At 44.6% G+C, this 27,483-nt stretch overlaps 1 protein-coding gene across 3 annotated transcripts in view; it reads right to left on the bottom strand.

Moving 5' to 3' along the window:
* TBC1D23 (TBC1 domain family member 23) overlaps positions 1-27,483 on the bottom strand; it is a 1,631,981-nt gene that overhangs the window by 1,407,386 nt on the left and 197,112 nt on the right. The window lies entirely within an intron of this gene.

Raw genomic sequence — 27,483 nt, 5'->3', positions numbered from 1 at the left:
TGATCAAGATGTACAGGCTGTGGCGGTTACGCTTGATGCCCATAAGGCCTTTGATATGGTCTACTGGAAATACACATGGCTAGTGCTGGAGACCATGGGCATAGGCCCAAACATGATTAGGTTCATCAAATTACTGTACACTTCTCCTGTGGCGCGGGTTAGGACCAATACACTGACATCTGACCTTTTCACACTCTTCAGGGGCACCCGACAGGGATGCCCCTTTTCCCGTATTCTGTTTGCCCTAGCAATAGAACCGATGGCAGACTTTGTCCGTGCTCATCACGCCCGCAGGGGAATAAGACTGAAAGACAGTCCTGAAATTATATCTTTATATGCGGATGATGTTTTATTATACATCAGAGATCCCGAAACACACCTTGACCCCATACTAAGGGACATCACCCGCATTGGCACCCACTTCGGTTTCACTATTAACTACTCCAAATCAGAGATCTTCCCACTCACTAAGTCCACCCGACAACCCACCACTGAATACCCCCTCGCTGGTCACCGAATGGCATAAGATATCTGGGTGTGCAAATATCGCTAGACAAATCCACCCTCATCGCCGACAACTATTCTGCGATATCACAAATAGCTGAGACTAAACTCCTACGGTGGCATGCCCTCCCACTATCCATTGCTGGACGGCTCTCCCTCATAAAAATGATCCTACTCCCCAAACTGTTATATACGTTTAGCAACGTACCCGTATGGCCCGGGAGGCCATATTTTACTAGACTGCACACACTATGTGCACAGTTTCTCTGGCACTCTGGAGCAGTACGCAAAAAGTGGACGGACATGGCACTCCCATATAAACAAGGGGGATTTACGGCTCCAGATCTGTCACTTTATTGGTCCGCGGCCCAGGCCCAACATGCCACCCACTGGTACCCTGGCACCCCGGTGCGTCCCCATATCAAACTGGAACGAATAGCAGCTGCTGGTATCAATCTAATGTCCCTCATACCACATCGGCACTACTCACCAGACTCTCCCATTGACCCAATCAGCACGACCCTCCAAGCCTGGGCTCGCTTGCTATTTCAGACACCTGAAGCCTCTCCATACTACAAAAGGCTTCCTGTATGGGCCTTTCCCGGCTTGGAACCCACTCATGATGCGGCACTGGTCCAACACTGGGGGATGCTGGGATACCAAGCACTGACGGACTTCTACCCTGAGGGCAGGTTCATCGACCCCCAAACTTGGAAAACGGGGCACACCGGGTCCGCCTTGGAGACCCTCCAATACTACAGACTGCGAGCTGCGTTTCGCACCAAATGGCCCACATTCCCCAATGAGCCCCCAGACAACTCAGCCATTGCATATATTGCCAATTCTGGAGGTGCCCATGGAGTAGTCTCATCACTTTACAAGATCCTACAGGAGGCTACCCCTACTCCCACTCTCAAGGCACGTGATGAATGGGCTGGCGAACTAAATCTAGAAATATCGGATAGGGTTTGGGGGGATATGTGCCTACATACTCGGAAAGTCTCCCTCAATTTCCGTTTTCGCGCTATGCAGTACAAACTTCTAAATAGACTTTACTACACTCCACACAGGACTTCGAGGTTCGCCCGTGATACGGCGCACCCCTGCCCCCGCTGCGGAGCGACGGCAGCCGACCACTTACACAAGTTCTGGTCTTGTGATAAATTGCTGAGGTTCTGGGAAAGCATCCTAGAAACGCTCACGGCTATCACTGACACAATGATTGACCCTGATCCTTTAGCCGTCCTCTTTGGAGCCTGGAAAACGGATGACACCAGACGTTTGGCCAAGTTTCTTAATATTGGGTGCATGATAGCCAAAAAATGCATACTTCAGAACTGGAAAAGTCCCATCCCCCCGGTCCACCAGAAATGGCTCCATATGCTTACTTGGGCACGGAACTGTGAGGAGGAATTTATATCCATGCTCCCCGTCACTTCTCGACCCAAGAATATCTGGGTGGAATTCAATTCGTACCTTAACAGTCGTAGTGAAGGCACACCCGGCTCTGGATCGTCCCCCACCCCTTCAGTGTCCACTGCTGCAACATAAACACGTACTCATATGTAACTTGTATGATTATTGTCTGACATTATTGTGATTTTGTACTACTGCTCCACCTAATGTTTCTTACTTGTGATTGTTGCCTTGATGTATGTACCACATAACCTTTGCCGCCAAAAATAAAAGTTTAAAAAAAGAAATTTACCAAAAAAAGCATCCTCTGGAGATTGTTTCGGAACCTGAGGAGGCCTCTCATGCGGTGGACAAATCCAGGGACGTAACTGAGAAGGGTGCCACACCGGCCCCTCCGCCGACGAATCCACATAAATCAAGGGAGCCGCCCCCGCGGGCAACCAAACATTGTGCAGAAGAGGCATCCGGGCGTTCCAATCATAAGCCGGCCGGTAAGGATGCGCACAAGGGACCTTAGGTTCACCCGAAGGACCGAACCCTACACCAGGGGCCGATGGCGTAGTTGTAGGGGTAGTACCTAAAATGGCCGCCGTGGTCGTGGCGGGAATGGCCGCCATTTTGTCCTCATCTGAGGGGAACTGCGGCACATGAGGAAGTGAGGCAGGGGTCCCCGTCGATGGGTCAGAGGTCTTAATTTTAGCCTTAACGTAAGGAACCTCGGCAGAGCCGGTACTATGAGGCCTGGAATATTTCTGCGACATACCAACCACCAATTGAGCTTTCGAAGTAAAGGCCTCGGCACTGTCAGTAAAAGAAGAAACTTTCTTCTTTGCCCCCTCAACAGATCTGGTGTCACCACAAGAGCGGGAACGGTGCGCTTTCACCGACAGGGCCTTGCCCGGCCCTTCAGAACTGTTGGTATCCTTAGCCTCTGTACGAGGGACCTCGGACCTAGGCCCGGTAGAAGCCTTATCGGCACAGGCCTCGAACATTCGTTCGGTAACCTCAAGCCCAGCCAAGACCTCGGGGCGCACCCCGGTTTTGTCTTTGAGGGAAGCCGAAAGAGCGGCCTCAGAGCAAGCTCCGGTACCCCACGACTCAGTAGAATTGGGTCTACAAACAGCCCCCACATGAGAGGCCTCGGAGCGTACTCTGGTGGACACAGGCCCCTTACGGAGACCCTCGGAGAAAACTTCGGTAGAATTATTAGGCCCGACAGGCACCTCAGGGCGAACCCTGGTAACAGAGCTATCAACGCCCCTCCCGGCTCGAGAGGAACCCGGAAAGCTATCCCCCGGCTGGGGTGCTCTGAAAAGTAAAGAACTTAATGAGCGTTTTTTCTTCTCGTCGATGAACGCCTGAAAATGCGAAGGAGGAGTCCGTCCGAACACCACCTCCCACCGCTCCAACCGACGTTGAAGTGCCCGGACCGAACGGGAGTCACAGTAAAAACAGGAGTCCCAACGGTGTTCCGGACCCAAACACTCTAAACAAAGAGGATGCGGATCCGCCCACGCGAAGCAACGGTGACACGATGAACAGTCTGGAAAATCTAGTTTAAAAGACATAGACAGACTAGTAAACGAACGCTAGCGAGAGCCAGAGAGGAAAAAAGGGAAGAAAGTCTTCCTAGGATGCAAGTGCGTCCGGCCCCGATCGTGCGGAGAAAAGGATTGATGGGTGATGCGCGGGGCGGAGCCAAGGTGGGCGGGGTTAAGGCCGCGTGCCGGGCCCCGCGCAGGAAAGAGAGGAGGGACACATTTTTGAAAATAAGTGGTAGCTTTTTACAAAGTGCTCCGGTCCCGTCCCACAGGACGGAGACATGTCCCATAAGTATGGAGGAAAGGGGACGGGACGTAGGAGTATGTTATGCGCCCCCCCGATTTATGGTTGCATGGGAGGTAGCATGAAACAGCCTGTCATTTGTTGGCGGGGCTGCTGAGCCTCTAGAGGCTGCAACCCTACCTTTGCCTTTTCCTTGGCAAAACCCCCTATATTGATTGGACTGATATGATGCAGACTGAGGCTGTAAAAAGCAGAGCCAAATGCCCCAAATCCTGGTTGGTTGGATCCATTGAACCCTTGGCTACGAAAAAATATGTGTGTTGAAGATATCCCTCTGGACATATGGCTTATTTCTAATTTGTCCTATAGGTTTTTTTGTTTTGTGTTACTTTTTGGTGGTCTGGAGTTGGTCATCGACTGCCTTCCCGAACAGGACTGCATCTTGAATTAGCATGAGGATCAGTGCTGCTTGAGTTTTGCATTTAAACCTGGAATCACGGAGCCATAAGTGCCTTTTTAGTAGGGTTTCCTCAGCAATGACTCTCCCTGAGGTGTCAGCTGAGCCCAAGACATTATAAGTATATTTTGCGCCACTTGTCGAGATTTTCAGCAGAAGCGACTGTGACGTTTATACACAATAATTGTAAATAAACACAGTTAAACGGAGATTATATTTTAACTTGTTCCCAAGGTAACTTTTATTACCAACATATAACTCTTCTAATTTTTCTATGTTTTCTTTCAGAAACCAAAAAAAAAGGATACAGGTGGTCTCCCGATGCGTCTTCTGGTGAAGACAGAGTTTTTCCGGCCAAGCAGGACAGAAGATTTCAGGTAAGTCTTTGTGAATCTTCGTGTCTTCTTCTCTTTGAAGATTATAATACTGTTTGGGTCTTTTCTCCTATCATATGCTCAGATTCACTTCTCTTCTCGGTGGTTTTACAGTCTTTGCAAATTACTCGTTCTCTTACTTGAAATAGGGGTGTCTGTCTTTTATCGGATTTTTAAAACAATAGAGTCTTTATTCTTTCATGAGTTCCTTATTGGATTTAAATGAACAAGTCTCTTTTTATTCATGAAAGTCTTTAAGAGAATATAGCTCAGATCTTCATATATACTTCTTTCTGTAACTACATTGTCGGGGATTACACATGAGGTAAATTGTTACCTTTATTCTTCTTATTCTATTTTATTTTCACTCCTCATCCTGTACCTTCGGTTCATCTGGTATCAATTCTTCCCCCCTTAGTTCATTTATATAGTGACTGTACTAGTCCTTTCGAGTTAGCGACTCCCCTTAATTTCGTCTCATGTCCATTTAAAATGCACCCCTTTTCTCTCTCTTACCGGCTACAGATTTTTGCTTCTGAATGGCTCCACTCGACTCTGTCTTTCACGTCACTTTTGTCATTCAGCGCTTCGCTCAGCTCGACCTCCTCTGATCGAAACTCCTCCCCTCGGCGCTCTCGGTATTGTACCAGCTGCTCGCCTTCGCGGCTCTCGACGACCGTGCCTCCTTCCTTCGGCGTTCCCGGGGTGGATCAGCTGTTCGTCTTGACGGTCTCCGCTGAACGAAATTTCTATCCCCGGAAGGCTCACCGGGTGATCAGCTGCTCGGCTCAGCGCGGTCTCCGTCTGTACGAGCTTCGCCCGCAGCTACTCCCTTCGGCAGATCAGCTGTTCCGTCTTGCGCTTACTCTCCCCCTCTTCGGCTTCTCTCACCCTCACAAGGGACAAACTGAATAGCGATTTCCAATGATCGCATATAATATTAATTTCTTTAATTTCTGGTTAACTTGGTGCAACGGCACAACTTCCCTTTTCTCTTCTTCTATCTCAGTAAGCCCAGTTCAAACTGTCGCTCTTCAAATCCTCCTCTTCGGTCTCCTGGCAACCAAAAACAAAACAAAGAAGGGACAACTGTTGTCAGAAAACTTCATCTCCATCCAATCTTCTCTGTGATTGGCCTAATGACCTGTCAATTACTCCCTTCAATCATATATCCTCAATTAACCCTTCATATGGCCTTTCTGCCTAGTATTAACAGAGCCTGAGCCAGCTGGTGTCTTTGTTATAGAATCTGCTCCATTTTTATCACAGCGACTAAACAGGTTCCGGCACGGAGTCCAGGTTTTTGTACACTTTACCCCATTGAGTATTGTTGTAGCTTGCAAGCAGTGTTGCATTGTTTGCAATCCTGGTTATATAGGCCCCAGAGGTGGTAATGCGTTTGTCGAACGTGTATAAGAGTTTGCACTCTTTGTTAGGGGGTGCTTCTGAGGTAGAGAGTGGAACACCAGCTCTCTTTCTGGTAGTGGATACTACTAGGGACTCACGGTCGACATGTCCCCTGATATATAAAGGGTCTGAAGGAAAGGGTTTGAATATTTGTTCTACTCAGATTGACCACCCTATTGAGTGAAGGTGTAGCAAGAGACCGATTAATTCTCTTTTTTAATAGACTGTAGCAAGGGAATGGCCTCGCTCACAGCTTTTTCATTAAGAATGTCTTTTTCCACAAAATCAGAGCTATCAGGAACTGTTTCCTCAGTGTGGATGTTTTTTGACTGATGTTTAGACGCCTCTGAATCATCAGTCGAGTGTGTCTTACGTACGCCTATAGCTGCAATTGTTCATTAGTGCTTTTATTGCAGTAAACGTGGTTGCGGAACTGCAGCAGACTTTTTGGCACCTTGTTGGTAGGCTGTCGAAGAAGGTCTTGGGGTGTGTGTTTGTGCGTCTGTGCGTCCTTATGACCAGAGGCTTTCCCCAAAGTAGCACCTTTCGGGAGTGGGGACTGACGCGCGGCAGTCTGATGGTTCCCTTGTGATGTCTTCAGGGTCCGAACCGGAGCCTCGCTGCCATGGCCTTCTGGATCAGACTCAAAGAAACCACCAGTGGTTTCTTACTCGCCCATCATAGTACGTGCCACCCACGGCTTCGTTCGAAGCTCTTTTAGGGGTTTGGGCCTAAAATGGAGGTGTCTTGGTGATCGCGAGGAAGGCAGTGGTTACACACTCGCCCTGCGAGTGTCCTTCCACAAATATTTTCTGTTGCAATTCGGGCAGAACTTAAATGAGTTTGCTTCATAGTGTATGTACATTTTAAGGGAAGCAAGACAGAAGCAGTAAATATAGGAAATGGAGGTATGCATTCTTTGTAAGAAAAGAATCAGTCCCCCCACTCTGCCTACTGCTAGGCTAAAGTCAGATGTAGGCTGAATGCCCGTTGCCAGAAAGATCGTTGGTCTTCATAAAAAAAAAAAAGAATTAGGAGTAGGCCGAAAGTGCTTTCTTTTCTTCAAAACGTTTTTTATTTTAAACTACACTTTCCCAAACTTTCCAGCCGAGAGGGGGGAGCGAGGATGATGGGGATGCAGCGGTTGTCTGGGCGTACAAAATTGTCTGCAATGTTTCAGTCAAATCTGTTGCACGAGTCAAAAATTATTAGCAAATCATCTTTTTGATTTTCTATGGAGCTCACTACTAACCTTAACTATAGGGCGGCGGCCAACGCCCTATAATATCTGCACTTTCAAATTGTTTTCTGCAGCGCTTCCCTACAGGTAGTTGGTACAACCGGGCTAAGGTGAAGACCAATCTTTGACAATGGCACACACAGTTTATACAGCCATAAACTCTTGTTCCACAGGTTCAATTGTATAAACAACATAACAATGACCCAGGCACTCGCTGGTCTATTTAAAGTGCTATGTACATTTAACACTTGATTTATTTAAACATAATTAAAAGATATTCTGACCAAAATGTTTACAATTCAGTCAAAGGCGGATGGAACAAAAATAACCCAGGAGGGTGCTTACTACGCCACACTTTCTGTCCTTTTCTCTGACTTTCTCAGGCAGATATAACAATTGAAGGTTTGCTTTGTTCCTATATCGACATCAAGATCATATCACTTCCTGCTTGAAATGTAAAGTCATGTGACTATTTCATATTTTAACTACCTACAATCAAAACCACTGCCACATTGGAATGGCTTTTCTCAACATTATCCTCTATTTAAATGTGCCAGTGTTAGGGAGAATTCTCATTTCATGGCTAATTTCCCTTACCTAGTGAGTCCCTCAGCAGCTTTGCTGGATCTCTGGAGTTGTTTCTTTCCACTTGGTAAGAGTGTAAGCTTTTCCCCCACTCTTACTGGTATTTTGCTGTGTGTTTTTACCTGTTTTTGTGAATGTGGGCTCTGGAGTACACCACTTCAGTGGCCCCCCCTTCTTTTTGTGTGTCACACAGCACCTTCAGTGCAGTGACACAGGGTTGTCGTTCAGACTCCCACCGACTCCATTTCTGAGGTGACTAATGTCCCCCAGAAAAGGGGGAAGTTACCATTAACTTTACTTATTCAAATTTAACCACAGATCCAGTACACACCATCTTACATGGAGTGCTGGAAGGGTCAACTCTGAACTCCTAGAGCATTGTTTCGCTCTTAACATTTAGACATGGCTGGTGGCAGTGGTATCTACCCTAAATTTCTACCGCGGTTATCTTCGATAACCGTGGTAATATTGTAGGCTGTTGTGTTAGCCTCAGACTTAAACCTGCTTGACCAAATCCTTTTTCGTTTGGCTCCGTGCGGTTTATTCGCCATTTCTTTTTGTTAACCTCCTTCTTGTGTTTTACTTTGCGCGGCAAACCAGGTTTGCCTTCTTTGTTCACTGTCTTTTGGCGGGCTTCTACCTAGAAGCCCTCCTCAAGGCGCCTGGGTGTCTAGGTGGACTGAATGTGAGGGAGGGGTGTAGTCACCCCTTGCACAGAGTATCCTAGGAAACCCAAGTCGCACTTTGTCATGATTGGCCAGGGTGGTTGTCCGGGCTGGACAACCCCCCTGCTGGGTGATTGGCAGCCAGGCTGTGTGAATGGGGGTTTTGCGCATAAAAGGCAGGTCTCTTGGGCTGGAAGTCAGAGAGTTGCCACTGGAACTACAAGGAACCGACGAGAAGTGAAGGAGAGGTCGACTGCTGCAACTACCCTGTACCGCTGAAGCCCTGCTGCAGTCCTGAGCTATCTACCCTTCAACGACTAAGAGGAGATCCAGTCCGGAGTCTTCTTCCCTTGAGCCTGGTGGGGATATCCAGCTCATCTTCTTCAGCCAGAGGTCGCCTTCGTGGTCGAAATCGCTGCACACTGCTGTAGTGGTCCGGATAGCTACCTGAAGACCCTCTCCTGTTTTTAAGGAGCGCACCTTTTATTCATTGTCGCTGCTGCCGGCCTCATCCCTGTGTAGTGCGACCCCCTCATCGTCCTCCTTCGTGCTGAAGCTGCAGGAAAGCGTGGGTCTGCAGGAAACCAACAGGAACAACTGCCGTGGCACCAGCTTCGTTCTTTGAGAAAGGTACTGTGTCCTGTTTGAGGAATTTTGGGTGAAATCCCTATTCCTCTACTTTAAGGCTTGTCCTTACTTTTCCCTTCTTATAACTTTTGCTTCCGAAGATTGACAATATCAAAGTACTCTTGGCAACGTTGAATCTCGAACTGTCCGACTGTCTGATCCTCGACAACAGGCACCCGGTGTCATTTGACTTTGGCTCCCGCCCTTTGACTCTTGAATTCCTGTCTAAGTGTGTTCTTCGATTCTGTCTGCCTAACTATCATATTGCCTGTAGTTTTTGCCCCCAACTCGCTCTGGGTATCTCTGGTGCTAAGTGTGTTTTTACCCCGGTAGCATTTCTTGCCGCAGATACGCGTTTATTTAGTAGACTGAACTGTCAAAAAGTGATCGCAATTGTATTTCCGGTAATGTGTTCTATTTCGTAACACCGGTCCATTCAAACACAGAGTACTTACCTTGACTAATACTGTACAAAGTGAATTGGTTAGTTGTAGTATATTTTACGTGTGGTTTTTGAATTAATAAAAGTGCTGTGTTGATAACAAATGGTTTAAAATTAAATGTACTTATATTTTTTACCTAAAACCTTGAGTCAGTGTTTGCTTGAGTCACAGTAATTGTGGTCCCTTGAGTCAGTGTTTGCTTGAGTCACAGTAATTGTGGTCCCTTTGTGTACTCTCTGCTACTCCTCATATACTGCTCGATACTGCCACCACTCTAACACAGTAGCACAGGCTTGTACCAAAGGTAAAACTTGTCTTGCCACCGGTGGTCTTAATTGTGTGTAGTGGTCCCCAAGAGCCCTGCACATGATTCTGCCTAACAGCCATTATCAAAAATACAAACAATTTATGATCAAACCGTGATTAATAGAATACCAAATAATTACAACGCTAAAGTGCAAGTACATTTAAAATCATATACTGGGTAACTATGTATATTGTTTGTGCATCAACCCAGTATCTATGTTCTTGGGTCTAAAAGGCAAAAAGGGGCGAAGAGACTCAATCTCATTCATTATGCATTGTTTTGAACTGTAAATTAAGGCCCAGTAACTAACAAACACACCATGAGTATTTGTGCGGGCTATAAAATAAAAACAAATTTTCATTGTGTCTCAAGCCAGTGGCTAATTATTGCCCAAATAAGTTTTTTTTAAAACGCATGCAATTCTTCATTGCCATTTAAACCAGCAGGTTCTAATGTTCCCATTTTAATTATCGATTTGGACTCAAGTTGTCGTAATTGCAGATCTCCATTCCGCTTTCTGACATGTTCTGTAACATAGGCAAGGCAAGCAAATTACATGTAATTAACATTGTTATTATGCTTTTCCATCAAATGTGCAGTCAAAGGATAACCAATTTCCACATTTTTTATGGCCTGATAATGCTGCAAAACATGCAAATTTTAGCGGCCACAAATATGCAATTTTTATGCGGTTTAATTTTCCACATTTTGTTATCTTCAAATAGAAATGGGTAAAAACCATTAATTTTACATGCTTGCAGAAGCCACATTTTCTTATCTTTTACAGTTTTTGGATACATTCGGGGACAGCAGATTTTTTAAAGAGGGAGGTACCCAAGCCATTTTTCAAATGTCTGTCATCAAGTAAAATAGACCAATATTTTGAAAAAATAGATTTAATGGCTTTCACATGGCTATTTAACCTTGTAATGAACCTTGTGCTCTTGCTTTTTGTATTTTCGTTTACCTGTTCTACATACAGGAGAGCATTTCTATTCCTCATTTTTATTTTCAAATACTTTGCTTACAGTTTCACAAGTATAACATCTATTAAAAAAATGGGTTCCTATTTTGCTGTCTTCTTCGTTATCATCCATTTCCCTTGAACAATTAAGTTTGGCTCTTAAAAATTAGTTGTAAAGGATACTGGTGATCAAAGGTCTCTAAGATGATTAATTTTAACATGGGGCAGCACATTTGAAGCTGCTGGTTTTCTATAAAGTGATGATATCAAAGTGTTGAAAATATTAAATTTAACAAAGAAAAATCAACTCAACACTGCTAATAGTAACTGTAAATTTCAAATTTATTTTATTATCACTGAGGTCATTAACATACATATGTAATGATTGAACTGAACCACTCCATATCAAAAATGTATCATCGATAAATTGTTACTATACCACAATGTTATGGCACTGTGGAGAGTATTATGATTCATTTGCCTTACTGAAAACTCATCAGAAACTCCAGTTTCATGTTGTCTCCTACACATTTGAACCATAATAACATTCTTAACTTTACTGTGCTGTAATCCAATCTCGAGTCCCAGGGATCTACGACTGCACATTGTGCCTGGTGACTTCTGGACACGACAAAGAAAAAGGAACAATGCTATGAAGAAAGCCAAATTCTTTGCTCGGATCAGATAGGTCCATAAATAAATCGAACCCAATAGTCCCAATGAAACAAAAAACTGGCCCAAACATCCAGATATTACACAAGGAATTCTTCCATACAGAAGATGCACTACATATATTCCCCTGAAGATTGCTACCATTGGGGGAGGCCCAATGTGAATGCAAATGGCAGTAAAAATATATATCATGTATGCAATATTGTACAAGCAGCATTACTAGAAAGGGTGGGATAATACCTCAGTGTCCTTAAGAAGACTAGAACACCCTTTAAGTACCAATTATGGGGAATCTATATTCTATGGCAGGACAAGGGAGTATGGTTTGTCTCCCTCTCTTACTGCCAACGTGGGCAGGTCCTTGATTAGCTTAAAACTGAAGTCTTTAAACAAAGTTATCAGCCATGCCAACAGGCAGTTGTCTTTACATGTTATGGAGACACTGAAGGAGTGAGCTCCAAATAAAGAAAATTGATAGCCACCTGTTCCAGCGAATCCACTGCCAAGATAAGTGACATCAGCTTAAAGAGTCAAGAGTAATTGTAGTTTTATTATTTCTGAACACAGTAAATGTCATCCCTTCAAGACACTAGACTGTGAATAATGCCCAGAGCTCTGAAGTCAGACACACTCTTGGAGGTTACGAGGCATAGCAATAGCACCAGTTTGATGGAAAGATCCTTAAAAGTAAGAACGTTCTTGCACCGTCAGCACTTCAGTAGCCTCTAAATGATGCTAATGTGCCAAAAAAAGGGGTTACAAGGCTCCAGGACACAAGGGACGTAACTCCTTTCAAGAGAATCCATAGCAACAGATGTTCACTGGTATGGGAAACTCCCATGCCAGCATGCCCGGCTAAATTCACTGAAATTGACAAAAGAGATAAAAAACTGTTTTAGCAGACCATATTAAATGCATAGAAAGCCCAGGCTAGTAGCTTGAGAACAGCTCTCCAGGAAGAGGTTGCAGCCCTCAATTGCAGATGCAGGTGAAGGATTATTCAAGCACAGTACAGCCCATGCATTCGCAGCCAAACAAGCAGTCAATCAAATTAGTTAGCCAAGCCAAAACTCAAGCACTTGTAGACCAAGCGGGTCATAATACTGAGGTGAATGCCAACATTAGGCGGGTCCATGAAGCTTTAGTTAATCCAAAGACCAGTCCCAAGAAGGATACTTGTTAGACCACCTCTGCCCTCCCTGAGTAATGCTGTATTAAGTAAGGCCCCTGTTCCTTGCCATCAGAGGCCACCCACCACCAGTAATGCTAGCCAAAAATCCCTCCACTTAGGGGATTCGCTTAATCGACATCTCATAGCAAAGGCTACTCATTACCAGAGTACAAAAACTGGCAAACTCTGGGAACCAAATGGCCACATCATCGTGGCAATAAAAGGGAGGTAGGTTGGGTTGGGAGATTAGAGAAAACCATAGAGTGGGATTCCATAGTAGTTACTCGTAAAACTGCTCCCCTTGCCAAAAGTATTCTATACATGTTGAAGGAGGATGGAAGGCAAACCTTCACCCTGCCACGTACTAACATTTAACTCCCCCTGGGGTTCTTCTACAAGCCTGGCCATAAGCTAAATTGTTACCATCCTGTTCCTCATCACCTCTGAGCCTTCATGAAACGCTGCACACTTCGTAGCCCAGTAAGAACTCCAGAAGCAAACTAGTGGTTCCTGGGGTTGGGGTGGGGCGCTAGGTCTGGTGCCCCTCTGTACATTTCTTTGGAGTATACGTATAAACCCCAACATGGTCGTGGACAAGAGGATATGGATTGACAATTCCTTTATCATGGGTGACCACAACAATGACTTGATGGTAGGTGGTAACCTTAAAGGGGGCGTTAAGGCTTCTAGAGGACTTTATGTTAGAGACTGCACCTGCCTAAATTTACTATCTGTTCCCCCAACATTGTGCCCGCTGGGAAAGGTTTATACCCTTGAGGAAGACTCATCAAGATGATCTCTATGATATGGGTATTCCTCTATCAAGCATGGATTGTTTATAAATGCAAGAACAGCAGAGTTTGGAGCTTGAAATAGCTGTGCCCCCAAAGCTGGTCAATCAATCGTTTCTAGATACACCAAAGATATTGAGACCACCTTGTTCGGAAGGGGGCAGAGGGAGTGGAAATGATCTGGGTCAGGTGGGAACCCTAGAGGAAACCTTTGGTAGGATAAGACCTAGGGACCTACCCAATATAACTGAGTCCCCTGTATCAACGGTCCCGGACGACATGATTCACATTTTATCATAGCATATAGCAGGTAAAGGCTTAAAAGGAAATGAGGCTAGTTGGTTAAACTTCGTGAAGAACTATGACATTCTCATTTTCAAAGATACCTGGACCATTCAATCTCCCTTGATAGATGGTTATGTTCTATATGGAAAAATGCCAAACTGAACCTGCATGGGTGTCCCTCCAGCGGGTTAGCTTTTTATTTATTTTTTATTGTGCATTAGTCACAGAAAAAATAATTTTTACACGTTTCTCACATAAACTATGACTACTAATATAACATCTAAACAACAGCAAAAGGAAACAATACATTTTCATCTCAAAAGATAAACATATTTCATTTCCATCGAACCAGAAAACACATGAATTCGGACATATAAACATCAAAACATGTCCGTTTTAACAATCATAAAGATATGTTTATAAAATGCAATTAATTTAAGAATTTTAACAGAGTGTTTGATAGTGGAATCTCTTTCCCAGAAGATATCCTATGCCGAAAGGCATGGGTGAGAAGCCAAGATGGATCGTGGACGAAATGTGCAAAGGATTTTACTGGCTGCACAAAGGTGGCAGAACAAGTTATGAGTAAATGGTATGAGTCCTCTATGAACTCTTCGCCACAAAGAGTACATTCAGAGGCTTCAGGATCTAGTTTTTGCCAAATACATATGAAAACGCAACAATTCTGTCATGATGAATTAGGAAAGCGTCTAATATATGGAAGAACGTACTGACTACATTTTTCACACTGTATCACTTTTGGTGTGTTTCAGGCTACTAATCGAGGCTCTGGTCTGGATCCAATCAGCACGCATCAGAGCACGCTTAACATTGTCTGGATTGGCTTTCAGAAGATCACTATTGCAATCACAATTTTGTAAAATCAATTCAGAATCAGTGTTTAGAGTTGACAAATAGGAATTCTGATGTGTGAAAAGATCAGCATGTCTACATAAATAACGACTGATCTTGAGGTATGAGAATAAGTCTATAAAGAGCAAGAACCTTCCAATGATAGTATGACTGTAAAGAGTGAAGGCCTAACTCATACCTTAATTTTGCAATAGGGAGAGATGATGGTAAAGATAAGCAGTTCTTCCATGTACGGTCTTCAAGCTGGTCCCAAATGATTTTATTGGCACAGGGAGGGCATGCCATGCCATATAAGATAGAAGGGAGAATTTTGCCCTTGTAGAATCTGATAAGGGGCATTAGGGAAAATCTACAAAATGAATAGTCATTTTTTCATTTGACATGTAAATTGGAGAGTCTTACCCTCCAGTTCCTTAGTGAGGTCCATTATCGAGTGATTAGTGCGAATGTTGAATCCAAAGTATTTGATATTTTTCTCTTTGGAATGTATTTATTTAATTTTCATATCACGCCACATGCCCGTAGGCCTCAGGGCGCACACAAAACCAGACAAGATGCACAAACACGCAGAGAGTCAGACCAGGAGCAAATTATGAGAACAGGAAGCATCTTAATCAGGACAGATTGAAAAGATGAGTCAAAATGGCTTTTTTGAAGGGCAAGTAGTGCTCAATTTGGCGTATAAAGATAGGAAGGGAATTCCCTGGATGTCAAAGCTTGTGCCAGCAAAACGAGCCAGTTTGAATCTTGGCTGGACAAGTGTGGATGCTGCAGATGACCGAAGATTTCTAGTGGATGTCTTGCTCTTAATGCGATCCGATAGATATACTGGACATGAGAGAGATAAAACATGTATGAGCTAAAGTGAGAGCTTTGTATGAAATTGTATGCATCACGGGAAGCCAATGTAAGCCTTTCCTAAATGTGGAAATGTGTGTGCGACGCAAGAGCTCAAAGATGGTGCGTACAGCATTATTCTGTGTAACTTGAAGGGGTTGGATATTAAGAGCGGTGTTGCCAGCCAGAAGACTGGTACAGTAATTAAGCCTGGAATTTATTAACACCGTGTACAGCAATGTGCATTTTTCAGAGGTGATAAAAGGCTGAATGGATTGTATACGCTTGTTGATGAAACCGCATCCAGACCGAATGTAGGATACATGGGGCTTCATTGACGGCTCAACATCTAGGACGACTCATTGGGTTTTTCACCTTCCTCGAGACCGGAATGATGTCCAGTTAATGACCAATGTAACTTACGTATTTTTTACAAGTTTCATCAAACATTAGTATGGCAGATTTGTTCGGGTTGACATCAAGCTCGTTTTTACTTACATAAACCTCTAGAGCATTAAGAAGATGTTGCAGCCCTACTGGGGTATTATCAATTAACGCTGCATCATCGGCACATGCCAAGAAGTGGATTTTAGATTAGCCGATGACAGGGGGATATAAAGATGGAATTTTGTAGAGAAGGGGCTAAACCAGAAAGGTATAAATTAAACAAGAGAGCAGCCAGGAAGCATCCCTGTTGTACTCACTTTGCAATTGAAATGGGAGGGGGGATAAGTTGCCCATTTCATTTAACCGAATCTTGATTGTTGTATTGGTATGTAGGGCAATGATGATCTGCAACAGATCTTCAGGAATGTCCCACGATCCTAATTTTTGCCAGAGTTTTGACCTGTTTACTAGGTCGAAAGCTTTGGAAAGATTGATTAAAGCAATGTATGTAGGTCTTGCATTTTTCATTTGGGACTGAGCTTTTAGGGTGTTAAAGATTAAGCCATTGAGAAGTGTACAGAGACCCTTACGAAAACCGACTTAACATTTTGATAATATTCCCTTACTCAGTGCCCAGGCTTTGAGATCCTGCAAAACCAGCCTGGCAAAGATTTTGCTATCTGCATACATTAACCCGATAGGTCGATAATTTGCAGGATCCGATAGTGGTCCCTTCTTATAGATGGGGATGACTATGGCTTGTTTCCATGAATGCAGGAATTTTTGAGTCTTGACTATCCGTCTGAAAAGATGACAGAGTAGGACTACTCAGCTGGCAGGTTCAGCTCGTAAAATGTCATTTGTGAGACCATTGGGACTTGCTGCACGAGATTTAGATAAAAGCATTATGATGCTGAGTATGTCATCCTCTGCTATCCTTAAGGTCCACAATGCTTGACTCTTGAAAATGGCTCAGAGCATTATGTCAGATTTTGTGTTATCGGTTAGCTATTTATGTTTCCGTTAACTAAATATGATTTGCGAAGAAGCCTTTTGTGTCTCAGGGAGCACATTTTTTCTGCTTCATATTCAAGGGGCCATGAATTGGCGAGTTGGTATTGGTCAATTTGTATAGTGCACCAAGTAAAAAGGATGTATCTACCTTGATGAAAAGTTCTGAAATGTATGCATCTAATATTTTAAATTTTAGAATATAATTTAATTGTTTCTGGAGATTTAATGCAAAGATTGGCATAGGGCTGATCGAGGAGGTGATTAATCCACAAGATGATTTAGTGTGGGGCATACCATCATGGATGACCTCCATCCACCTACGAGAAAAACCTTTGGAGGTTACCAGGGCAGCTCGCAAATTATTTCATTATTAATCTCCAACAGTGGCACCGAATAGTAGATAGGGAAGTTATAGAACGGGATGAGAGTGACCATAACCCCACCTTAGATTGGACTGCCACCTAAAAATCAAAGAGAAACCACTATGTACATTTTCTGAAGGCTCCCTCTTGACAAACTTTAAAACGATTAGTTGGGATACATTGGATATTAAATACCTCTATGAGAATGGCTTGATGGGGGGGAAAAACCACTTATCGTTGAATTCTTAAATGAAGATAATACCCCAAATGAGTCACTCATCACCTATGAAGAGCTCGCTAGGGTTATTGCCACCAGGGTAATAAAGGTGACAAAAAACACTGACTTTGGGGAAAGTTGTTTTGATACTAAATGTAAATTAGCAAGCAAAGATGTCTGGGATGCCCTATGGGCCCAGCCCAGGAATTGGAGCCGGGACGTAGAAAAAAAATAAAGCATAATAAAAAGAGAATGTTCGGTGCGAAAGCAAGAACTAGAACTTGCTACATCAGAGGAACTCCTGGAAGCTGTGGAAAATCGAGACAGAAGGGCTTTTTTGGAAGAAGGTGGCAAAAGCAACCAATCCCTCTTTTAACCATTCCCTAAAGAGAAATGAGCAAGCCCTGGTATGGGCCTTGTGCTTCAAGGACCTTTTCCAATGACAATGGAGAAACTACTACGGTCTAGGCCAAGGAATCACATAGACTGACAGAGAATTTGGGCTTGGAAATCTCATATTTAGACAATCTGAAGGCAAGTAAATCCCAGAAGCCCAATAAGTCGCTGGGTCCTGTGAGAAACCTGAAGGTATTCTCACTCCAAAGATCCCTGGATCCTCTTCTCGGGTGGCCAGAGAAAGGGCATCGCTCTCGGATCCCGACTCTGGGGGTGGAGAAGTGAGGGAGGAGCACATGGGTGGAGGGTCCTTGGGAACTGTGAAAGGGGTGCCCTTAGGAGAGACATGGTATCCCCCTAATTCTGTTGAGACTCAACCAAACCCTTCCCCAACCTTTATAGGCTATTATAAAGCTGTTCCTCATTTCTCCACATATGACACTTAACAGTACTGGGGCGAAGAAGAGGCAACTAAGAGAAATAAACACTATATCCTTTCACTACTTTAGTACTGGGACGCAGAAGATGCCTACAAGGAGCTATGAGGGTCAGGCATGTCCCTTTAACTATGGTCAGGCAAGTCTCATTAGAGATATATACCTGCAGCTTGTCAAGGGGCTGCAGGTGTATAAAGAGAGACCAGTGGAGCAGAGCAGTGAGCAAGAGAGAGGCCTGTGTGGCAGAAACTAGCAGGGGACCATGTTTCAGAGGAGGCTGCCATGATGGGACCGGACGAGGAGCCAGGACGCCGGCAAACTCCCCAGAAGACTTGCACATCCCGCCAGTGGGCCGTGCAAGTATTGTCTGGGAGCCTCCGTTATAGAGGATCAGAGAAAGCAGCTGCGAGAGAGCACCAAGAAACAAGAAAGACGTCAGCGTCTAGAAAGCAGCATTCTGGTAGCCGGCGTGCAGAGAGACACGTGGCAGGCAAGCGCAGCATGAGCGTGTGAGCTTCCCGGCTTCAGCGTTGCAGGAGAAGCAGAGTATTGAATACTGAACCAAATGTAACTTTACAATTAAGCAGCATACTGAATAGAAAAAACCCTGAACTTAAGCATTTTAAGTGTTGAATGGAGCAGAAACCTCCATGCCTTGTCTGTAGGCTCTCTCTCCTGGCCACTCTCTCACAGTTGCCACTATCTACCGACCACCTGGTCAGATCACCTCCTTTCTCTGAGTGGGCAGACCTCCCCTCCTCCCTCCTGGCCTCACCACTCAACTTCTCCTCCTTGGAGATAACAACATCCACCTGGATGCCTCCTGTCCCGCCTATGCACTCTTTCGCAACCTCTGCAACTCTCTCTTTCTATTCTTCCCTCTGGCCCGACTCACTTCGCAGGGCAGACTCTCGATGTTCTGATCTCCTCGGACCTCCCCCCTCTCTAACCCTTGCACCACTGAAGTTACCACTTTCTTCTCTCATCTCTCTCTCCACCCCTCCGGCCAAGCCTACCCCCACACTGCCACCCACCTTCTCAGTCATTCGACCCATGAAGCGTGTGTCAGTTGAGGCTTTCGCTGCCTCCTTCTCCCCCCCCCCCTTCTGCACCGCTGGCTGACTCGCATCCTGACAAAGCTCTTTATATGCTCCACTCTGCTATCTCTGATACTCTTGATGTACTTGCCACTGTCATGAGGATCTGCATGAAGCCTAAAGCCAAGTGCAACTCCTGGTATGACTTCGGTCTAGTCACCCTTAAACGCAAGTGTAGGGGGGCTGAGAGGAAATGGTTGGCTTCCTGTACATCCTCTGACAAACTGGCCTGCTGACTGCTCCAAAATACTGACTCTTTGTCCTCACTAAGAAGAGAGCTCACACATAAACCCACGTTTCTGCGGCCTCTAGTAACTCGGCCAAACTCTTTAAAATCAGCAAGGAGCTTGCCGATCCTGCCGCAGTCTCCACCTCTCCTGTCCCTTCCCAGGTCCTCTGTACAGCCCTGGCCTCTCACTTCATCTCTAAAACCAAGGACATCCTGTCCACCCTCTCAGCTTCTCCTGCTTCTCCCCCTAATCTTTCCTCTTCCTCCGGCCCCCCTGCAGCCACCCCAGACACCTTCTCTGCCTTTCATCTCTTCTCCTACGATGAATTTTCTAGACAAGTCTGATCTATAAAAACGTCTTTAAAACAGGTTCTTTCCTGTTCTTCCAAAAACATCAAGGACCACATTGACACCCTCGCTCCAGCCTTGGCTGACTTCTGCAACCACTCTTTCGCCTCTGGAACCTACTCATCCCCCCCTGTGCACTCTCTTAAGAACCCCCCCCACTTACCCACTCCTCCCATCCCCCTCCTTGCCCCCCTCTCCCACACCCACCCCCTTCAGGCTCCCCTCTGCCTCTTCTTCTTCTCTCATCTGTCTGCCTGCAATCCAGGAGTGGCGTGCCGCCAATGATCTCTGCCTGAATGCCAGTAAAACAGAGATCCTCCTCATCAGCACACCTTCTGCCCTCTTTCCCTCCACTCTCTGTCTGGCATCCCTTGGCCCTCTTCCCCCCCCTCCCACATGTGAGGCTAAGAACCTCAGAGTTACCTTTGACTCGACACTCTCCTCCTCTCCTCACATTTCAGATGTCTCTAAGAAGCCGAACTACACCTCCTCAGAGGTATTCTCCTGTCTGATATTGCACTGGTCTACCTGGCAACCCCCTGAATCACCGGCCTAGGTCCCTGCCCTCCCAGTTGCACACCTGCACTGCCTCTGGCATCCCTGCACTGGAGCTGCATCTGCAACCCTACAGCGCCCCTAGTTGCACTTATCTAACCCTTGCTGTCCACACTTAACCCCTTGCACGGCCACTTGTTGGCCGCACTACTGGTTTGTCTTCTCCTTGTCTCGCACTTCTCCTCCTCCCCTTGCACTTTTCCCTCTTCCCCCTTCCCGCTCCCCTGCACTTGCGTTCTCAATGTCACTTGGCCTATTAAGATCGTTGTCTTGTCCTCCCTTGTTCCCCCCTTGCATTGTCGCGCCATGAAACACTTGTGTATAAACATACTATGAATAAAATATATTATATCATATGGGCCATGCAAATAAAGTGAATAACCTAAATGCCCAGGTGAAAACGAATTACAGAAAAGGGCATAAATGTTACAGGGAAGATGGGTATGAGCAAAACACCCTTGTACTGAACTTCTATGAATGAATGCAGTATGACAAGGCCAAAGACTGGAAATGACAAGTGTTGGCATATTGGCATAGCCAAGAGGATGACAACGAAAAGCCAGAAGATTGTAAATCTACACATCACAGCCAAGAGGGCGAGAGTCAGGGGGGGCCTGGTTGCGCCAGCTCGGATGGGTGGACCGTTTAGTCTGACAAATTAACCTAGACCAGTGAGCCCTACATGTTTAAAACCCAAAGACATGGTGATGCTGAAGTTAAGGTCTTGGGGAAGGGAACCCCGAGACTTGAGGAGCTACATTGTTTGGTCTTGAGAATAAAGCCTCAAGACTGTTTGCTTTCTGTGAATTGTGTTGCTTGGAACTTGGGGAAGGGAAACCCGAGGATTGGTTTATCACCTTGAACTGGAGAAAGGTAATCTTGAGAAAGGAAGCTGCGAGCTGGAAGCTTAGAACTTTGAGCTGAACACTATTTCTTCACATTTTGATATCCCTATACATTGGTTAGCTTTAGTTGTGAGGGCAAGTATAGGTTTTGGACACAGACTCAAGTTGAACTGACTCAGACTTTCCTTAGTTTCGTTCAGGTAGGGAAATCCCACCTTAGTATAGGGCAAATTAGGCCTTCTACCATTGTGACATTTTTATTTAAGTATTTTACTTTGAACATTAAGTTCTGTTGTCTGTGTCTTGCTTCATGATGCCTTCACACCCCGGACTTATACCATCTGACCTTTTTAAATGCAATATAAAGCTAAGGGCCGCCATGCTCTGTATTCTTTTTAACACATTGTGAAGAGCGGCAAAATACTGCAATCATGGCAGCGCACAATCATTGTTCCCATATACAAGAAGGGAGAAAAGTCATCACTGAAGTCTTAATCATAATCTCCAATTTCACTTTTGGATGCCTCCTCAAACATTTTAGGGAGTGTACTGCGTGGGCACTTACTTGAATGGGTGAGGGCGAATAATATCATGGGGGATATGCAGTTGGGGTTCGGTTAACTGACAGAAAAATATACAACCTTAAAGCAGGGCACTGTTTATTTGGCCTTTATGGGTCTGCCCACCGCCTTTTATTTTGTGGACAGGAAAAAGTTAATTTAAAAAGCCCAAGTGGGATTCCCATTTATACCAAAATTGATCATGCCAATGCTATTAGATGCCAATATAAAGTGTGTAGTCCTTTTTGACGGCGGGGGAACTGAGCATCTCATTTTGGGATGTGTAGGGCCCTCTGATAGGGGTGTGTTATCACCCCCATTTAATTTAACTTGTACACAAACACCCCTCAATCGATTTTAGAACAGTCTACACCGGATGTACCTAGGCTAGGTGCCCGAAGGGTTCCCATATGCTGGCATATGCCGATGATGTTGTGGTCCTACCATGTACATCTAGAGCAATGCAACAAAAATCCTACCATACTAATTTTATGACCCTCAGGAAACTGAGGATGAATGTAGCCAAGTCATCAGGTGGAGAAAGTACAAGACTAACTATAAGGGGGTCAATTTTACTGCAAATGGCAGAGGGAACTACCATATTTAAAAACAAGCAATTAGAAAAAGGCCATTGCAGGGACCTCTCAATTTGCGAGGTCCATATGAGCACATCCACCGGCAATAATGCTAAAGGAATTCAATGCTAAGGCCAGCACTATTGGTCGTTATGGGCCAGAGATTTGGGGACAGGGATCACCTAGTAAAATGTAGATAATGTAAAACAAATTTTCTAGGTCAAGCCAGACTCCCCCACAGAGCACCCGAATCTTTGCTGTACACAATTAACTTGTGTTACCTTTTATTGAAGATTACCACTATACAGCGCCGGCACGGATGTAGCTGGCAACATGAGCAAATGTGGAAGCCAACTTGTCTAAATTGATATTTGCTCATGTGCTCTCCCATGCCGGTGTATTTAAAATCAGATGGCTTAGGCATGTAAAAGCTGTCCTCACAGCGATAAACACTGCCCATTGGTTTGAACATCCACACCGATAGATGGCCATACAAGAAAAGGCTACAGCCTTGTTCTTTAACCATTATCAGAGACAAAGAAATGGCAGACATGGGTAAATCTTCGAACAGAGCTCACCAAGTATTTGTGTCTCCTACATAGCCATATCTCAAGGCATTTACCTTGTTTAATTTTCTCCCCCTGAATTCTTTAACTAGGAAATTGCAGAGGCTAGAAATTGATTCTCGGACCTGTCCCGTATGCCAAACTGACATTGAAACAGTGGGTCATTTTTTATTCTTCTGCCGTCTCTACATTGTAATCCGTAAAAAGAACTTGGATTCCAGGTTTAAAATCAAGTGTTTTTTTTAAAAATCAATTTAGGCAGGCATTATTACAGTGTTTTTTGTTGCAAGATGAATGTATAACGTGGACACTTAACTCTTACCAGAAGGGCACTGAAGCTGAGGAAAAAGTACATTTCAGAGAGATATGTGGTCATCTTACTTTTAATCTGAACTTCTATTCTTAAAACACTTTTGTTACTGTTAAGGAAGTTCATCCGTTATTAAACACTGGTGCAAACAGAAGTGCACTGAGTGAAGTTTAGAGGAATGTATGTAGATGTACAATGTTTAATGTTTGTTTCAAGTGTTTTTTATTTGAATGTTTTATGATTACAAAAAGTAAAAAAAATATTTCTGATTTTTAAATTTCTGATCTGTAGAATCCAATTATGCAAAGGCACTGCTGTTATACATCAGGAATGCTTGAAAAATCAATCCATGCACTCTAGATGCTGAAACAGGATCACAACCCCTCTCTACACAGCAGTCTTGAGGACCAAGACGCCTCTTAAATCTTAAAGGTAGAAGGTAGCCAGGAGTGTCTGATAAGTTAAGCGGCCCAAGCCCAAAAAGGTCTGGGATGCACTAACACACCCTGGCAGTCCACACAATCAGTGTAAAAAAACATATCCAGTACAAGGGAATGGAGTCTCCTTATCAGATTGAGATTCACAAAACAAAAAGTGGACCAGTGGATAGAGATGACATGGATTATTAAAAAAATATTACAAATTTTAATCAATAAACACATCATTATATGTATTGCTTTTAAAAACATAAGTAACAATTTGTCCGCATATAGTTCATATATTCAACTTTCATCCTCAATCCCAAACTCACTCATTCATACAGTCATTTGTTAAAAAACAAATTTGGCAAAATATACATAATGTATTGTTCTCCTAATACACGTATTTCCAAACAATGATTATCACAGGTATTAACGACCCAGTCCTTATTTTCAGGCGTCGTGTTTTCACTGATTACTTAATCAACCAGGATGTTCACAAAATCGTCGACACGTGTTTCGGTCCACATATAGCAGAACTGACTACCTTTGATTTTCAAGACCTTCTTCAGGACGTAGGGCAAAGACTATTGGGTCTGCCCTTGTATTTGGAATGGTATAAGCCAATTTTAGATCTAAAAAACATACATAAAACATCATCAGTGTCCATTTTCATCCCATATTACTTTTTTTGAATGACTACTATTGTCACATGTGTATAACATATCAACACATCCTTCTACTCACCCCCATGTGTCAATTCACGGGATGGCGTGTAGATAGTTGGAACAAATCCTTCACAGTGTCTATGGCTTTTTTAAGACCCTGTGAAACAACAGAGGTACTACTAAATTCTCTGTATCCATGTCTCTCTCATTCTTATTAAAAACTCATAACATTCTTTTTAATAAACTCATGGCAGTATGAGCTTACAATTTCTGCTTGTTCATAGCCACAGCATACAAGTTAACAGTTTTCTGGGTGTAAACCAAAATTCCTCCAGTAGTCTTTCTATATGGAGATGGAGGCTAAGCTTCTCCCTTTCATCGAGGGAGAAGTGATCATTGGGGGAGACTTCAATGGGGTCCCAGACACCTAACGGACAAATCTCACCCACCGGGCCCAAGAGACTTCAAGACAGCCACGGGGCTCCTTCACCTTTTTAGGTCATTGGCAGTGGTGGACTCCCCGAGGGCACTACATCAGGGTGAAAAGGATTTCTCCTTCTCACATGTGCATCGGACCTCCTCAAGAATAGACTTACTCCTGACATCCCCACAACTGCTCTCCTTCGTCGATGAGGTGAGTAAAAAAAAACACAAGACTTTTGTCAGACCACGCCCCAGTCATGCTGACATCCCGGGCCTATAACCCGAACCCCCTGCCAGACCTCATTGGAGCCTATACGACCTGATCCTAAATTACATGGCACTCAGAGACGCCATCGCCAAAGCAATCCGAACTTATTTTCAGGAGAATCCCATAGAGCACACCTCACCAGCTAACTCCTGGGATGCCCTGAAGGCGGCGATCAGAGGGAAGTGATAGCCCATGCGGCGGCCTACCGGAAGCGTAGACTGGAGGCACTCACAATGCTAGAAAAAGACATACCAGCCGAAGGGAAACACAAGAAGGGATGGTCTCCGAGGGCCCATCACTCCCTACAGATAGCCCGAAACAGACTTGAAGCCCACTATGCAGAGGAAACGGCCCACACTCTAGCTAGGACAAAGCAGGGTTATTAAGCCAAAAGCAATAAAACAAACAAGTTCTTGGTGGAAAAAAAGCCAAGATGAAGCGACAGAAATCCATAACAGGCCTTCGGGACCTACAGGGAAAGGTCCAGCAGACAGAAGAAGCAAAATTACAGCTGGCCGTGTCCCACCTGACTATGACAGCGGCCCCCGCAATAGAACAGAACAAGAGCAGTATATTGAAGGGGCCACCCTCTCACACCTCAATAAAACACAAAAGCCCTTGATGCCCCGATCCCAAGCGAAGAAGTAGACTCGGTCATTAAATCTCTAGAAACTAGGGCCCCGATGGGTTTACAACTAGATGCTAAATGCTCTTTCGCCCCCAACTCTTGGCCCCCTCTTACAGCCCTTTTTAACTCTTTCGGCGTGTCGGGCTCCATCACCCCATGACTAGCCTCCTATTAAAGGAGGGAAAAGAGCCCAGAGAGTGCACTTCATATAGACCTATCGCCTGTCTAAATATAGATGCCAACATATACTCTGAAGTCCTAGCAAACCGTCTTGCGGCAGTCATTTCCAAAATAATCAACCTGGATCAAACTGGCTTCATACTAGGCCGATCAACAGGGGATAATATTCGGCGAGCACTAAATCTAGTGCAAATAGCACACACAGATCACCATAAAGCAGCACTATTAGCCCTGGACGCGTCCAAGGCTTTCGATCAAGCTGGACTGGTCCTTCAAGCAACTCCCCCATGAGGCTTTCCAGTTCGGCCCACTCTTCTGTAAAATGGTCCCGGCCAACTATTGCTCACCTAAAACCTTCCTGCGGGTTAACCAAAGACTAACGGCAGAGATGGAAGTCCTCAAACCGCTTTTCCCCATCCAATGTAACGGGAAATCCATAAACTACCTAGGAGTACAGGTCCTGGCCTGACCAGGAGAAGTATATTCAGCAAACCCCCCCCGCCTCTCTTTAAAGAACTAGATAAAGGTCTCGAGCACTGGGCCTTCCAAGAAATATCTCTCCTGGGGCAAATTACAGATTGTAAAATGAAACTGCTCCCACGATTTCTTTACGTTTGCTCCACCTAACACGTCCCAATCCCGTTATGTGGGTTACATTAACCCACCCAGCAGTATTCCCCTCCATCACCAATCTGCACTTCAGCAGTTACCAGCAAAATGGCTGCGCTGGCACTGTTGAGCACTATCGTCTTGCCTTAAAAACTGTATTTTGCAGTCACCAAAACAATGGCTGCGCTGTCTTTGCCAAGCACGGGCAAGATAGAACCGCGAACACACGAAGAAAGGCTGCCAGTGTGTTTTCCTGGCAGAAAATTGGATATTCTGAGGAAAGTGCATATGGTGCCACTTTGAAATTCAATACTAACATGCCTTATGATAATATGTAAATATGTATAAAATTATAGAATTGTAAGTGAAATATTTCCCACTGAAAATCACTAAAAATTATTAGAAGGGTGAAACAATGTCGTACAGACCTGGGAGTTGGACTGCCATGCCCTGTGTGGAATATGTCATTTGCATATGTGATTTGCGAAAGCGCCACAACTATAAAAATTTGCAATTTATGTCAAAACAGATTTTTGGCAAAATTAACTGTGGGAGGGTCTGGGCAGAGCAAACACACACCATATAAACGGATGTCATGTCCTTGAAGTCCAACCGGCTGACAGGAAGGTGGTAACAGTCATCCCTGGCCAATCCAGTTGTTAGAGGCATGTCCAGCCTAAGCCTGCCCCACCGTACAATCCTGTGATGTCATCCGCCTTATAAAGGGGGAAGCTCACAGAGACAAAGGACACACTTGCTTCTGAATTTTCCAGCGCCTGCGTATCCAGACATTCCATATTCACTCTGCAAGATTCCAGATTCTACTGCCAGAGCATAGCTGACCCTATCCAGGCAGAATCACTCTTCAGAACTAAACCCCATAACAAAATTCCACTAACTCAGGGAGAAAGGGGGAAAAGCTGTGGTACCCTTTTTGAGAATATCCTGTGACCAGACCGGCTTTTGCCCACTACCTGCATGCCGCTG

The sequence above is a fragment of the Ambystoma mexicanum genome, chromosome 7p (genome assembly GCF_040938575.1).
Source record: "Ambystoma mexicanum isolate Mex_15411 chromosome 7p, UKY_AmexF1_1, whole genome shotgun sequence".
NCBI lineage: Eukaryota > Metazoa > Chordata > Amphibia > Caudata > Ambystomatidae > Ambystoma > Ambystoma mexicanum.
The sequence above is the reverse complement of the archived record's forward strand: the minus strand, read 5'-3'. Positions and strand labels throughout refer to the sequence as shown.